General features: G+C 41.9%; 1 protein-coding gene across 5 annotated transcripts in view; it reads left to right on the top strand.

Moving 5' to 3' along the window:
* CGNL1 (cingulin like 1) overlaps window positions 1-15945 on the top strand; it is a 162894-nt gene that overhangs the window by 15881 nt on the left and 131068 nt on the right. The gene's annotated exons all lie outside the window — the stretch shown is intronic.

Genomic DNA, 15945 nt, shown 5'->3' with positions numbered 1-15945 from the left:
TGATATTGTCTTACAAATAGTAGAATCAAACATACGTTTGAAGAATGAATGAATATTTAGATCAAGACCCAAAGCAACTGTATGAAGTGCCAAAGCCCAGCTTAGCAGCTCAAGTCAGCAAGAAAGTCGATTCTGCTGGAAATTCATTTTGCAAATAAAATATGGCTTCTGTTTCCTCCTATTTCCTTGAGCTCCCAGAATCGAATTCATTGCTAAAAATCAATCTGAGTATGCAACTTTCTTTTCATCATCCATCTCAAACTGAAGCCTACTCTACCAGGTTCTTTTTTTTTATTTTTATTTTTTTAAAATTTTTTATTTATTTGTTTATTTTAATTTATGATAGTCACACACAGAGTGAGAGAGGCAGAGACATAGGCAGAGGGAGAAGCAGGCTCCAAGCACCGGGAGCCCGACGTGGGATTCGATCCTGGGTCTCCAGGATCGCGCCCTGGGCCAAAAGCAGGCACCAAACCGCTGCGCCACCCAGGGATCCCCCAGGTTCTGAATAATAAAGCTGAATAAGGTTTTTACAAATAAGTGTGGGGTAAAGTCAGGAATTGCCATCCTGTGTTAGTTGTGTTTATAGTTGTGGTTTCAGTGGAGATGTATCTGGATGGCCTAGACTGAGCGATTATTTTTTTGAGCAAAATAAGGCTCTTTGGTACTCCATACTAATAAATCAGAAAATTAATTATATGACTCTGATAATAGGAAGAAACCAGATAATCTAGTAAGAGAGGGATTTTCTATTTGATTGGCCAGTATTAGTAGAAAAGTGTGAATGTACTTGTTGGTAAAATGAAAGAATTATATGTAGAAGTATTTTCAAGTAGAATTCTCTACCATGTGGAGAAGAAAAGGCATATGATTACTGAAAAGTCTTTATATACTGGACAGGCCAGGAAAAAAGGGCGGTAGGGTGCTACCATTATGTTGCGCTGATATTCTTCATAATTCCTTTGCTTGAGGGCTCTCTCTGAATTTGATTCTTGTAAATCAAAGAAAGAATGTTGTAACTGACATTTCCATTAAGTTGCTTTTTAACTTTTATACCCTTGGGTTTGAGCGTTTAGCTCTCTGTAATGGCCACCGGATGCCCACTTTATTCAGACAATAAAGATACCGTTGAGCTGTGGTAAGATCATTTCCTTTGGAATAAAATGAAAAGCTTTCTGTGCTCACAATTGGAGGAAAATGTAAAATTTTAGTGGGCCTTTTCTGCTAAGATTGAAAGGAGTCCGTGTTTGAACGCCATCAACTTTGTGGCTCCAATGTGCTTTGGAAATTTCCAGCATGCTTTTGAAATAAAAGAAGTGAGTATACCTTCTCAGTGTGTGTTTTTGTAATGGGTCCTTAGAAATATTTGGAAGAAGAGTAATATTTCACGTCTTTGTTGGGATCAAAAGATACTGAGGTCATTGGTACATTATGTCCTAGAGTGGACCTGATTTAAATTACTTCTGAGAGAGAGAGGGAGGAAGGAAGGAAAGAAGGGAGGAGGTGGAGGAGAGGGAAGAATGATATAAGAGGGGGAAGGCAGGGAGGGAGGGAGAAAGACTGTATGTGTGCATGGTATACCTGTAAACCCAAATGTTTATGCTTACTTCACATAATCTTAGTATACATCCTCCTCCGGTTTTCAGACAGTCTACCCTAGATCTGCAAATTCTGTGATTAAATTTGATAATTTTATTTATTTATTTATTTATTTATTTACTTACTTACTTACTTACTTACTTACTTACTTAGGTAATCTCTATACCCAGCATGGGCTCAAACTCATGATCCTGAGATTAAGAGTTACATGCTCTACAGGCTAAGCCTGGCACCCCTAAATTTGATAGTTTTAGATGAAATCTGCATTGATATCAGAAAATATAAAAATTAATGATAGTAACAAGTCTGTGGTATTTGATAGCATTTGGCACTGTTTTAAGCACTTCAGGGCAGCCCCAGTGGCGCAGCGGTTTAGTGCCACCTGCAGCCTTGGGTGTGATCCTGGAGACCTGGGATCGAGTCCCACGTCCTGCTCCCTGCATGGAGCCTGCTTCTCCCTCTGCCTGTGTCTCTGCTTCTCTCTCTCTGTGTCTCTATGGATAAATAAATAAAATCTTTAAAAAAAAAAAAAGCACTTCATGCCTATTAATTCACTTAGTCCTTATAATAACCCTATTATTATCCCATTTTTACAGTTGAGGAAACAGGCATAGAGAAATTAAGTAACTTGCCTAAGGTGATGCAGTTAGTAAATAGTGGGACTAGGTTCAAAACCAGGTAGTCTGTCTTTCCTTAGTTGAAAGCAAATTAAAAATTAATTGAAGCAAAAATTCATGAAATTTGAGACATCCTTAAGTCTACAGTTAATCTTGTAAATCAGACACTTTTCTATTGGTGTCCATAGTGTTTCATTTAACTAAAATAATTTTATGTAATCTCAGCCCCTTGCTTCGTGATCAACATTTTACGTTGCTTTATATGGTAAGCATATACTTTATAAATTACTTTAGTTGTGAATCTGACATGCATCAAAGGACAGTAAATTTAGCTAGTCAACATGAAAAACTTTACAGAGAGTTACTTGTCTCCTCTTTCCTTAGGGAAGAAAGATGAGCTCTTTCAGTTCCCAAATGACTCCTCAATTTAAAATGAATTATTCCCCTGGAAGAAAATATTCCTTCTCCTCCTGCAGGAAGCAGTAGCTGCTTTCAGAAGCTGCTGTCATTTTTCTCTTCAATGGTCTGTATTTAGTCCTGATGTGTGACTCCTGCCACTTTCTTTTGAAACCTCAGCAGCAGCGAAACTAGTGATTCACTCTTCTTGAAATAAATGCTGTGTTTGGCATTCTACACAGACAACTTCTGAATGCCCAGGTCCCAGCCTGGGCTTCTGGTCTGGAGTGATGATAGATAAGGAGCTCCCACTGAGGGAGATAGTACCGCAAAGTGATTAAAAGCTTAAAGCTAAGAGGGGCGTCAATGTGGGTTAAGCATATTCCTTTGGCTCAGGTCACGATCCCAGGGTCAGGGGATCAGGGATCAGGGATAGGGGATTGAGCCCCTCATAAGGCTCCCTGCCCTGTGGGTAGCCTGTTTCTCCCTCTCCCCCTCTGTCCCTTCCCCCTCTGCTTGTGCATTCTCTCTCTCAAATAAATAACAATCTTAAAAAAAAAAAAAAGGCTTAAAGCGAAGAGCAGGATCTGACACCTAGTGAGACCTCAGGAGAAGGTTGCCCCTGCTATGGTTGTTGGGTACCAGGGCCTCACCTGTGCTGGGCACTGTGGTAAACACTCTGCATGCCATGCCTGCTTCCATTCCCATCAAGTTACCACCGAGTAGGTGATGTTTTTGTGTCTGTCCCCATTTGCACATGTAAACACAACAACTTAAAGAGGTGAAGAGTTTGCCTGGGGCCATATAGTTAGTAAGTGGTTAGAGCTTTGGTGCAAACCCAGCTTTTTTAAGGTTTAGTTTTTTTAAGGTAGAAAAGTAGAACAATCATAACTGTATAATGTTTAGTAGAAGTTTTCACTTCTTCCCAGTCATCATACCTCAACAAAGATAACCACCGTCCTGCTTCTCTCACTATAGGTAAAATTTTTTTTCATTGTAGGTAAATTTTGACTCTTCTTGAACTTCATAAAAATGGAATCATAATCATATAGAGTGTACTCCTTTGTGTCTGGCTTCTTCGTTCAACATTATGTTGACATTCATAATGGTGGGTTTATTCATAGTGGGTTTGCACTAGTAGTAATTTCTTCTTTTTCATTGCTAAATATATTGCTACATTTCTCATTGTGTATTTCATTGTACAACTGTACCTCGGTGATTGATTTATCGACTGTTGATGGACTTTTGAGTTGTTTGTATATCTTGGCTGTTATTAAAAGTCTTCTTGAGTATATGTATGCCTTTCCTCCCTCCCCTTTCTCCCTCCCTTCCTCTCTCCTTCTTTCCCTTTTCCTTCTTTCCCTCCTTCCTTCCTTCCTCCCTTCCTTCCTTCCTTCCTTCCTTCCTTCCTTCCTTCCTTCCTTCCTTCTAATCTCTACATCCACCGTGGGGCTTGAACTCATGGCCTGGTGATCAAGAGTGGCATGATCTACCAGCTGAGCCAGCCAGGCGTCCCTATGTATGTAGGTGCTTTGGTTATATATCTAGGAGCAGAATTGCTGGATCTTGATATATATGGTTGATACCATGAAACACTTTTCCAAAGTGGCTTTACCAGTTTCTTTTCTTTTTTTATTTTATTTTATTTAAAGATTTTTATTTATTTATTCATGAGAGACACAGAGAGAGGGAGAGAAGCAGAGACACAGGCAGAGGGAGAAGCAGGCTCCATGCAAGGAGTCCGATATGGGATTCGATTCTGGGACTCCAGGATCACGCCCTGGGCCAGAAGGCAGGCACTAAACCCCTGAGCCACCTAGGGATCCCGGCTTTACCAGTTTCTATTCCCTCCTAGCCATGTGTGAGTTCTAGGGGCCCCAGTGTTAATGCTTGGTGTTGTGTGTCATCTCCCTTTTATTTTTTATTTTTTTCATCTCCATTTTAGTACTCTAGTGAGTGTGTAGTGGGATTGTGTTGTATCAAATTTGGCTTTGAATCAATTGATGCTTGTTGTAAAACATTTGGAAAATCACAGAAAAGTATAAAACAAAAATTAAAAGCATAAAACAAAAAACAAAAATTAAAAAGTATAAAACAAAAAAAGTATTAAAAAAATTAAAAATTAAAAGTATAAAACAAAAATTAAAATTAATTAAAAATTAACTGTTTTCAGTTCTCCCATCAAGATATACAGGTGTTAATATTTCGGTGTATTTTCTCATTTCTCTACTGTATATGTGTATGCTTATGTATGCTAAATACAAAACTGGAATTGTTTCGTGCAAGTAAGATACCGCTAAAGGGGATATTTGAATGCCTGAATAATGAAATAAAAAATCAATGCATGGAATGCCCAGGAATGAGTCCTAATGATATTCTAAGTGTACATATATGTGATTTTCCTATTTTATTTGGAGGAAGAAGGAAAAAAGAAAGGAAGCCAGCATTTCTTATGTACCTGCCATGCCCTGGCACGGTGCTGAGAAGTGCTGTATGCGTTGAGTGGACTCGTCTGCTATGAGAAAGTATAATCCATGCGGCATCCACCTACCATACAACTTGTTTGAAAAATAAGTCTTATTTCACACCTAGTAACAGAACATGTTGGAAAATTGGGCTCATGTCCCAGTGTTAATGGAGTTTAATTAAACTGGCAGGTTGTTTGCCTAGTTGCAAAGGTACACATACTCCTATTGCTTTAACCCCTCGAACACTAACACACAAGGAACAACTTTGAATGGAGAATAGTTCATCGTCTGGCACATAGGCTGCATATTTTAACAATTGTCCTGTTTCCTTCAAATGCATTAAATCCAACTCGTTATTTTTCAACATTGAATCTAATCTCAAAATCCTAATTAAAGTCTGTGTTTGAAAAATTTACATTATTGGCTGAAATTTTCATTGGTTTCGAAAGGGGGAACCTTGTTCTTTGAAGCCATGCTTAATCTCCTAGAGACCAGGACTAATTTTGCCAGTAAAAATGTGCTGGTGGGAGAAGGGTAAAGTAGAAAAAAAATTTGCAGGACATACACAGTCTTACAATCCTGAATGTACTTTAGATCGTCACGATAATCGGTAGAGATCTCTTGGTTTTCTCTCAAGAGCAGAGGGTGTGGAATCTTTCTGTTGAGGATGGCTGGCCTATGGTAAAATTCTGTCATGTGAGTCCAAGTTAATTTTGTGTGTGTGTGTGAATCACCTTTAAGAATGATAATTATTTTGTATAAAGTTGTCAAATGGCTAAGTTGTACACCTGAAACTAATGTAATGTGTGTCAACTATACTCATGTTAGAAAAATTATTTATTTATTTATTTATTTTTTAAAGATTTTATTTATTTATTCAAGAGAGACAGAGAGGCAGAGACACAGGCAGAGGGATAAGCAGGCTCCATGCAGGGAGCCCGACGTGGGGCTCGATCCCAGGTCTCCAGGATCAGGCCCTGGGCCAAAGGCAGGCATTAAACCGCTGAGCCACCTGGGGATCCCCAGAAAAATTATTTTTTAAAGAATAGTGAATATTTACTTTAATGGTGTTTAGAAACAAAACCCAGAATTCATTTTTTTAAAAAAGACTTTATTTATTCATGAGAGACACAGAGAGGCAGAGACACAGGCAGAGGGAGAAGCAGGCTCCATGCAGGGAGCCCGATATGGGACTCGATCCTGGAACTCTAGGATCACGCCTTGAGCCAAAGGCAGACACTCAACCGCTGAGCCACCCAGGCATCCCCAAAACCCAGAATTCATAAACTTTATTCAGAAAATACAACATAAAAGTAATAGCTTAATTATAGGACCTGTTTGATGATTAGATATTTCATATTAGTTCATTTTCCTGATTTCTGGAGTTTAAGGGGTAAGACTAAATATGTAGCTTTTTATATTATTTTATTTTTTAATATTTTATTAATTTATTTGGAGAGAGTGGGAGAGAGATCAGGAGCAGGGGGAGCAACAAAGGGAGGAGAAGTAGGCTCCCCGCTGAGCTGGGAGCCCACCGTGGAGCTCCATCCTGGACCTGAGCCAAGAGGAGATGTACTACACAGATGCCCCTAAATATTTGCTTTTTTTTTTTTTTTAAAAGATTCATTTATTTATTTATTCATGAGAGAGACTGACTGGGTGAGAGAGGCAGAGACACAGGCAGAGGGAGAAGAAGCAGGCTCCATGCAGGGAGCCCGATGTGGGACTTGATCCCAGATCCTGGGATCACGCCCTGGGCCGAAGGCAGATGCTCAACCACTAAGCCCTGCAGGCGTCCCAATATTTAGCTTTTTAATTGGAAATTCAATAGGGACACATTTCCCTGAATTACTAAAACCTAGACACTAATTAAATTTACCATTTTCGTTCCTATTAGTCTTATTTATCATGTGGAGATATCGTTTCTACACTTTATTTTTTTTGTTGAAGTATAGTTAACATACAATGTTACGTTAGTTTCAAGTGTACAACATGGTAGTTCAACATTTCTGTACATACCACCATAGATACAGTAACCATCTGTCACCATATGTTATTACAATATTGTTGACTGTATTCCCTGTGCTGTACTTTTCATCCCCATGACTTATTTTATAACTGAAAGTTTGTACTTCCCATCACCTTTATTTCATCTATGTCCCTCTGCCGCCTCTCCTCTGGCAACCACTAGTTCTCTGTATTTTAGAATCTGGTTTTTTGTTTGTTTCGTCTTTTAGATTTCACCTATGAGTGAGATCGTCCAGTATTTGTCTTTCTTTGACTTATTTCACTTAGCATCACACCCTCTAGATCCATCCATGTTGTTGCAAATGGCAAGATCTCCTCCCTTTTTATGGCCAAGTAGTATTCCATTGTATTTATACCATCTCTTTTTTATCCTTCCATCTTTCAGTAGACACTTGGGCTGCTTTCATGTGGAGATATCTTTAGAGGCTCTAGGTACATGAGCCTCCTTGTTCCTGCACTAAATAGCTGTGGAAATTGCTGCGCTTCTCATTCATATGACTGCCTTTTTGTGGTTCTTCTGTCACCTTCTGTAACATCTTGTTTGCTTTCATAGAAGCTCACGCTTCTGTGTCAGTGCATCTGCTTGGCTTTGGGCTAAGGATTGTAACTTCCAACTGTGCAGGGTTGTGTGTAAGAAGAAAAGAAGGAAGCTGATGGTGAACTGTGTTATATGTTGGGTGCTGGGTCTGAGACTGCGTGTTCCCTACAGAGGAAATGGTGACTTCCCAGCATCACTGTTCTGCATGCTCAAAGGCCATTTCTGCTTCTATTTATTTTTCGTTTGTTACAATAATAATAACAACTTGTTTGTGACCAAAATGGAAGCACTACAGAAATGTGTGATTTAAATTCAAAATGCTCTCTTTTGGGCACCTGGGTGACACTCAGTGGTTGAATGTCTGTCTTTGACTCAGGTTGTGATCCTGGAGTCCTGGGATCGAGTCTTGCATCAGGCTCCCCACATGGGGCCTGCTTTTCCCTCTGCTTGTGTCTCTGCCTCTCTCCCTCTGTGTCTCTTATGAATAAATAAATAAAATCTTTTGAAAAAAGTGCCCTATTTTATCACCTCTAGGCATAACTACTCTTTAAGAATTTGGTAAACTTTTTAAAGATTTTTATGTAACTTTGTAAACATATATTTTACATAAACAAGGCTACTCTATAACTATATGTTATTCTGATAATTTTGAAAACAATATATCTTGATACTTTACCTGGCTGTGTATATACTTTTTTTTTTTTTTTTAAGTTTTAAGATTACATTTGATTTTTAAGTTTACATTTGGGCTCCAGTGTGAGGCTCAAACTTATGATCCTCAGATCAAGATCAGAACTGAGATCAAGAGTCAGATGCTTAACCAACTGAGCCAGCCAGGTGCCCCTAACATTTTTAAAATAGCTTTCTGGTATTTTGCAATGTGGATATATAAAAATTTAGCCAGTTTCCAATTAATGGACATTTAAGTTATTACCATAAATACTTTGTATACAAGTATTTATGTGTTTAGGATTGTGTTTGTATAATTCTTCTGTTTAGGGTCAATTATTAGAAGTAGAATTGCTGGACCAGATGATGTAGACATTTAAAATTTGGCATTATCTGCCGTAAATATACCAATTTGCACTTATTTTTCTCCCACCCTCATCAAAGGCTGTTTCTGCATGTTTCCTGGTGTTTTCAAAGCACACATTGTGAGTCAGAAGTGTCAGATGAGGTATTTTTGAGTTTCAGTTTGTTGTCAGAAGGAGAGACCTTTATTTCTGGAATGTAGAGACAAAAAAGAGGAGAAATGGATGCCTCTTTGACAAGAAGATACCCAACCAGGAAAAGGAGGGAAGAATGGAAGAAAGAGAAGACACTCCAGGAAATCCTCGTCTTCCACCAGAAGCACATCCTCCTGTGTCCTGTGGTCTCTGCTTGTGGCTCTTTCTAGCCTGGCCTGAGGGTCTTCTTAAGTCCCTGCCTCCCTTTTTGCTATTTCAGGTTGTCCACTTACCTTGAAATGGATAACTTCTGGGAAACTGAAGCCTCCGTTTTTGTCAGGACATCAATCATGGGTTCTAATTGTTAGTAATAGAAACATAGTCAGACCCTTGTGGGTCTGAGATACTGTAAGGCTCATGGAATTGCTGGGAATGTGGGAACCAGGCTGTGGAAATGGTCCAGGACCAAGGGAAGCTGGGTGGGTAGGGCCACAGGCACACTCTGAGTAGGACATGCCACCTGGGCCATGCTACACTGGGGACACAGACCCACCTTATGGGGGCAGAGAGGAGAATTTGGCTTTTTCGTTCCCAGTTGGTGGTCGACTCCGCCTCACTTCAGCTCTCCTGCATATGTGGGGCATCCCTAGCATGGAAAGAGATTGCGTTCAGATGCTGACCAAGGTATGGATCATTTCCAGCCTCTGCCCTCTATTGCTGGGTAATCCCTCTAACCTCCTTCCACTGGGTCTTTGAGATCTCAGAGAAGGGCGATATAGATGTAGATAATATAGACACATCCATGTACACAAACGTATATGCGTATCCGTTTTTAAATCACTCTGTATGGTCTCCCTTGTTGGCTGGCATGCATGGTAGCACATGGTCTTGAGGGGGTTGGGTCTGACTGCAGGGGTAGGGATTCCAGTAGACGGTTGGTTTTTGCCACATTTATTGGTGGCCAGGTAAGGATAATTTAGATGGAGATTGGATTTATTTTATTTTATTTTATTTTATTATTATTTTATTTTTTTAAGGTTTTATTTATTTATTTATTCATGAGAGAGAGAGAGAGAGAGAGAGAGAGAGGCAGAGAGAGAACCAGGCTCCCTGCAGGGAGCCCGACATGGGACTCGATCCGGGGTCTCCAGGATCATGCCCTGGGCCAAAGGCAGACACCCAACCGCTGAGCCACCCAGGCATCCCGGAGATTGGATTTAGCTTAGAAACTAACACCCTTCAGTCAGAAGACCTGAGGAGCCCGACTAGATAGATTATTTGTGTCCAGGAGTTTGGAGGCCAAAATTCAAATTCCTCAGAGAGGTGACTTTGGGTAAAAGAGGACTGAATTATGAGTGAAGAGAGATTCTAGGCTTGGTTCTGCCTGACAACTGATAGGGACCTGGGGCAAGTCTCATGACTGTTTTAAATTCTCTTCTCATGTTTTATTTTTATTTCATGTTTTAAACAAGGGTTTGGATGGTCATTGTTTTTAATCAGACTACCCATCAGAAGAATTACCTGGTGTGTGTGTGTGTGTGTGTGTGTGTGTGTGTGTGTGCAGGCGTGCAGAACATTAGGCCTCAACTCTAAACCATCCATCACAATTTCCAAAAGAGGTCTTGGGGACTCATTAAAAATGCTTCCAAGTGCTTTTGGTGGCACCACAGTACTAGAATGCTGAAGAAATTTCTTTGAGTTCTATTGTTTCATGAAATATGTTCAATCCAAAGGTGGGTGGTTCCAGAAAAGTGGTTTTATTAAGCATTTTCAACGTAACAGATTTTAGTTGCCCTGAAGGATATCATTTGAGCCTTCATCCCTCAATACCTCTTTTTGTCTACTATCAACTCTTCTCTGAACATAATAAAGTCTAAATTGTCTCATCCTCAGATTTTCTTTTTATGGATTCTGTGGCACAGACTGCTAATTTTATATCCAGTATCTCTCCTCTCCTTCTTTGGTAACCAAAACACCTGATATTTTTTGGGTGTAGTAATGTGCCAAGTTAAAAGATTCTGTTTCCTAGCCTCCCTTTCACCTGGCCATGGGCCAGAGACTTAAGCGTTAGTAAGTGAAAGGTGACGTGTTATGTGTGCGGCTTATGGGAAGGTTCCAGAGACTGACTTCTATGGACAATGCATCCTTTCGCTTTTTCTCCGTCTTCCTACCAACTGCTTGGAACATGGACACAATGGCTGACATCCATTAGCCATCTTGGATCACAAGCTAATGGTGGAGATGGAAACTATGCTCTTAGCAAGTAGAGCACAAAGAAAGGAGGAGCCTCAATCCCTAATGACCACGTGCCCTGATGCCACCCCTGGATTGCTTACTTCCAAACTTCTTTCTTACTGGGTAAGCCAAAGTTATTTTGGGTTTTCAATCATGGGCAGCTGAACCTAACCTAACTGATGCATCTGCTGTGTGGAGACTTCACAGTATGTCCTCCACACCTCTAGGTGACTCTGCACATAGTAGGTGCTCCATAAGTATTTAACAGATTCAACATGCAGCTGCTCTGTCCTGTGTCTTTCCTACGTGAGATTAAATTACTCAGAGGGACCTTCTGTTTATTCCCTCCCGAGCACTAGAAAGGTGGTTCCCATTCCCCTGTCCAGGGCTTTAGTGCCACAGGCTCAAATATTTTGACAAGTCAGTGGATAGTAGGCCTTTGAAATTCCCAGTCACGCATGCATTATTTCAAATGAAAATCTAAGGGCTGGGCAGTTTTCTGAATCTACTGAAGAAGTTGGAGGTGGTTTTCAAGTGATGTCAGCAAAGGCCACCATGAAATCTTTTGCTATCATTTGGAGGCCGTACTTTCCACAGTGCCTGCCAGGAACTTGATGTTAGGGGACTCTTTTGAAAGTGACTATTAAGAAGCTCTGATTGCCAGCTACCGACAAGGGGATCTGCCTTCTGAGTGGCAACCTCAGAGGTGGTCTTGGCCAGCCCGACTTGCCCCTGACTCATGCTGAGCTTCATCAGCCAGGCTGACACACCCCTCTTCGGGGGCCCAGGACAACATGCTGGTTTCCTGGAAGTGCTTAGGCCAAGATTCTGCTGCTAAGAAAATGAGATTGTTTTTGCAAGTATGGCCTAATGGCAATGCATTTAAAGCTCTTCCTTAACAGGGAGCGCTCCTTTCGAAGAAATATGGGGTTAAAAAGAAAAAACAAAACCCCTATAACAGAAAGCAAAAGCCAGGAGATAAATGAACTCTTCACTGCTACCAAGGAGTTTATTTCAGAATGGGTTTCATTGACTGCGTTGATTTGGACGGCCTACTGTTTGCCCTCTGAGAGTGGGGGGCCGAGGCTGACCCACACCCCTTTGTGGGAAGAAGTGAATTCCACGGCAAACCCCAGTGTTGTTCAAAAGTGTTTGCTTCTCCTGGAAATAATTATAGAAATACGCAATCCTTGAAAGGCAACATCTGGCTGGCTGGAGACAAGCTGGCGAATACTCAATCTAAATAGATGGAGGTGACGTGGCGCAGGAGGAAAGAAATAGCCCGAGAAAATGGCCAGTGGGTTTTAGTGTCTGTGTCTAGAGAGACACCCCTCTCTGTCCTGGGGGCCGCCTTTCTTTGCCACAGCTGTGGGTTACCCCAGCCTTTCTAGAAGACAGATGCATAGCTCGGAGCCCAGTTATCCACCCCTTCCCCTTCCGAGGCTTCTCTGGAGGAAAGAGGGGCTCCTACAGCTCCGCTTGGCACCCAGAGCTGAGATGGGTTTGCTGTCCAGGGGTGCCTTAGGCCAGTGCTCTGCGGTCTGCCTTGACTTCTCATCTCCCTCCAGTGCAGTGTGAGGTGTTGATTTCAATGTTGGACATGTCTCTTCCCTCAAGGTACTTTCTCAAGGTGCCCTTTGCTTGTCCTTACTCGCCATGCCCAGGAGAACCTGGGAGCTCTGCAGCCTCCTCCATCCTCAGTTTGGAGGGCCTTGGCTTCGGATGTCTCGAAACTCTGGGGCAGATCCCCCTTTGTTGCTTTTCAATTTTGCATTTACCAGCTGGTGGCAGAAGCCGGACAGCATCTTCATGGATTTATGAACACGAAAGATTTTTCACTTTTAGTAGCATGTGAGATATTTTCAAGGAAAGAATGCAGTTCTAATAAATCCAATGAACCTGTCCTGGATTTTCAGAGACAAAGTTTCTATGAGAGCTATGGTACTGATATTTTGAAGGTCTTTTTGGGAAACCTAGGCCTTTATAGCAAGTTTTTGCAGATGGTGCATTTTTACATAGAAATGCTGCCAGGGGCAGTTTTGTTCAATCAATTCTGCTGTTGCTACCTCTTGGCTGTGGTTTTGCGGAGCCTGAGCGAGTGGTCTTAGAAGCCTGGTCTGACTTCTCTCTGGTCTCTTCAGCATTCAAGCACCGAGGAAGGCTTAGAGAAGACCAGATTTCTTTCAAGTCAAGAGATTATTGAGTAAATCCCTGGGAGATTTCAGGAGCGGCATCTTGTTTTTGAATAAATAGTTGTTAGTATAACGTGGAAGAAGTCCTGTTAATCACACTGACGGGGACTCAGGGATTGCTTATCTGGATTTGAGGGGTTACAAAAGCTGAGAGTCCTTGGAGCCCTGAGACCCCTGAATATCCACCTCTGCGTGCTTGCCGTGTGGTCTGAGGCAAGAAATCACTTGTCTTTTGTTTCCTTGCCTGCCTCAGTTTCCTTGCCTGTAAAATTGTGCAGCCCACCTCCCTGTCTTTTTATGCGAATCAATAAAGTCGTGTGGTCAAATGCTATGTCAGTATTAGTTATGAAATTGATGGCTCTGTTTTTCACTTGGCCCGTCCCATGACCTCCAGTGTCAGTGGTGACATCAGCCTCACTGCTTGCACTGTCTCGGGGGTGGACCCTCTTTCTCATACTCAGGCTGGTGTATCACACGTTCCTGTGCCACTGACTTTGGGTGGCCATTTGGCCCTGCTTCAGATTTGGGAGATGTGACCTTTGCTTTTCCTGCTCCCAGGTAAGGCTTTCCCTTTCTAAATCTTCCTGTCTGGACTCTCTCCTGGGTTCTCTGTTTTATGCAGCATTGTACAGTCTTCAGTTCCTTTCTCTTGCAGGGTAGGTGGTGAACTCATTAAGTGGGGGAGGGGAGAGGGGATGGGGCTCCATGACAAGCTGGCTTATTAATCTGACTTTTTCTGTACTTGCTCCCTGCCCCCAGCCCAGAGGTTGCCTCATTCCCCAGGGTTTTGAGAAGACCTGAAAGCTCTTAAAAGGCATTGGACCTACTTAACCCTGCGGGGATTCATTTTACATTTAATACAAATGCTTTTTATTCATTCAATACAGATATTTACCAAATGCCATATTTACATCCATGTGCCAGACCCTACATTCATATACATATTATTGAAGTTCGATTTGCCAACATATAGTATAATACCCAGTGCTCATCCCATCAAGTGCCTTCCTCAGTGCCCGTTACACAGTCATCCCATCCCCCTGCCCACCTCCCCTTCCACTATCCTTTATTCATTTCCCTGTGTTAGGAGTCTTTCATCAGACCCTACATTAACCCTAAAGATTTGGTGGTAGCCTTAGCAGAGCAAAGACCCTACTCCTGGTGGCTTGTATTCAGGTGGGGGAGATCTACTGGGAGAAAAGCCAATAAACACACAAATAAAGGCTTATCAGTGGGTGATAAGCCCTCAGAAGGACAATTTGGTGAGATAAGGTGGGTTGTGAAGATGGTGGGGGTTGGGGAGAATATTACTTTATGGGGATGGTCTTTCCTGTGAGATAGTCAACAAGAAGTTGAGGCTGGAGCATGGCTATCAGAGAAGAACACTGGGAAAAGGAGACAGGAGAGGGGGACATTATGACCCTACGGTGTGTTCTGGGAACAGCAGGGGCAGTGGGGAAGATGAGAGCATTCTGGGAGGTGATAGGGTTGGGGGTGCAGAACATGCTGGATTTTGCTGGTCATCTTAAGGCATTTGTTGTGATGGCAGTGGGAAGCCAATGAAGGGTTTGAGAAGGAAGGAGGTGGACAGCCTAGAACTCTCTGTGGAATTACAGAAAGCCCAGGACTTCCTGTGGACTTGTTCTGCAGTCATTGCCAGTGGCAGTGCCTAGTGACATGGAAGAGCAGGGGCATGACAGAGGTAGGACCTGTAAGGTAGGAACAACAAGCCTACAGTGAGTACCCAGGAGACCAGATGCCTGCCCGTTTTAAAAGTGTGTTTTAAAATGTCAAAAAAAAAAAAAAATGTCGATTAGGGGACAGCCGGTGGCTCAGCGTTTAGCACCGCCTTCAGCCCAGGGCGTGATCCTGGGGTCCTGGGATGGAGTCCCACATCGGGCTCCCTGCATGAAGCCTGCTTCCCCCTCTGCCTGTCTCCGCCTCTCTCTCTCTCTCTCTCTCTCTGTGTCTCTCATGAATAAATAAATAAAATCTTCAAAATAAATAAATAAAATGTCGATTAGGGGCGCCTGGGTGACTCAGTCAGTTAAGCATATGCCTTTAGCTCAGGTCTTGGGATCGAGCCTTGTGTTGGGCTCCCTGCTCTTTTTGGGGAGCCTGCTTCTTTCCTGCTCCCCCTACTTGTGCTCTCTTTCTCTATATAAAATAAATAAATTATTAAAAGTGTCAACTAAACCCATGACAACACAGTGGGAAAGTGACATGAAAGTGCTATGTAAATCCAGAAAATTTTTAGTATCCATACTGAGCTAATGGTCAGTTATTGATAGTGCTGTGCTCGGAGTACGTTCTGAAACAAATGCTTTTTCTTGCATTTATCTATCAAAATATTGACTACTTCACAAATAGTAACTCAGTGCTTACTGTGCTATTTTTTTTTTTATAAAGATTTTATTTATTTATTCATTAGAGACAGAGAGAGGCGGAGACACAGGCAGAGGGAGAAGCAGGCTCCATACGTGGGACTCGATCCCGGGTCCACAGGATCAGGCCCTGGACCGAAGGTGGCACCAAACCGCAGAGCCACCTGGGCTGCCCCTTACTGTGCTAATTGACACTGGAGATTATTGTCTTACTCCCGGTCGGTACACAGGCCACTTGGAAGGTTGGGTCATCTGTTTTTTTTTTTTTTTTTTTAAAGATTTTATTAAAAATCTTTAACGATTTTTAATCTTTCAGGCCCTG

Source organism: Vulpes lagopus, chromosome 2 (assembly GCF_018345385.1).
Source record: "Vulpes lagopus strain Blue_001 chromosome 2, ASM1834538v1, whole genome shotgun sequence".
In the NCBI taxonomy this organism is placed as follows: domain Eukaryota; kingdom Metazoa; phylum Chordata; class Mammalia; order Carnivora; family Canidae; genus Vulpes; species Vulpes lagopus.
The sequence above is the reverse complement of the archived record's forward strand: the minus strand, read 5'-3'. Positions and strand labels throughout refer to the sequence as shown.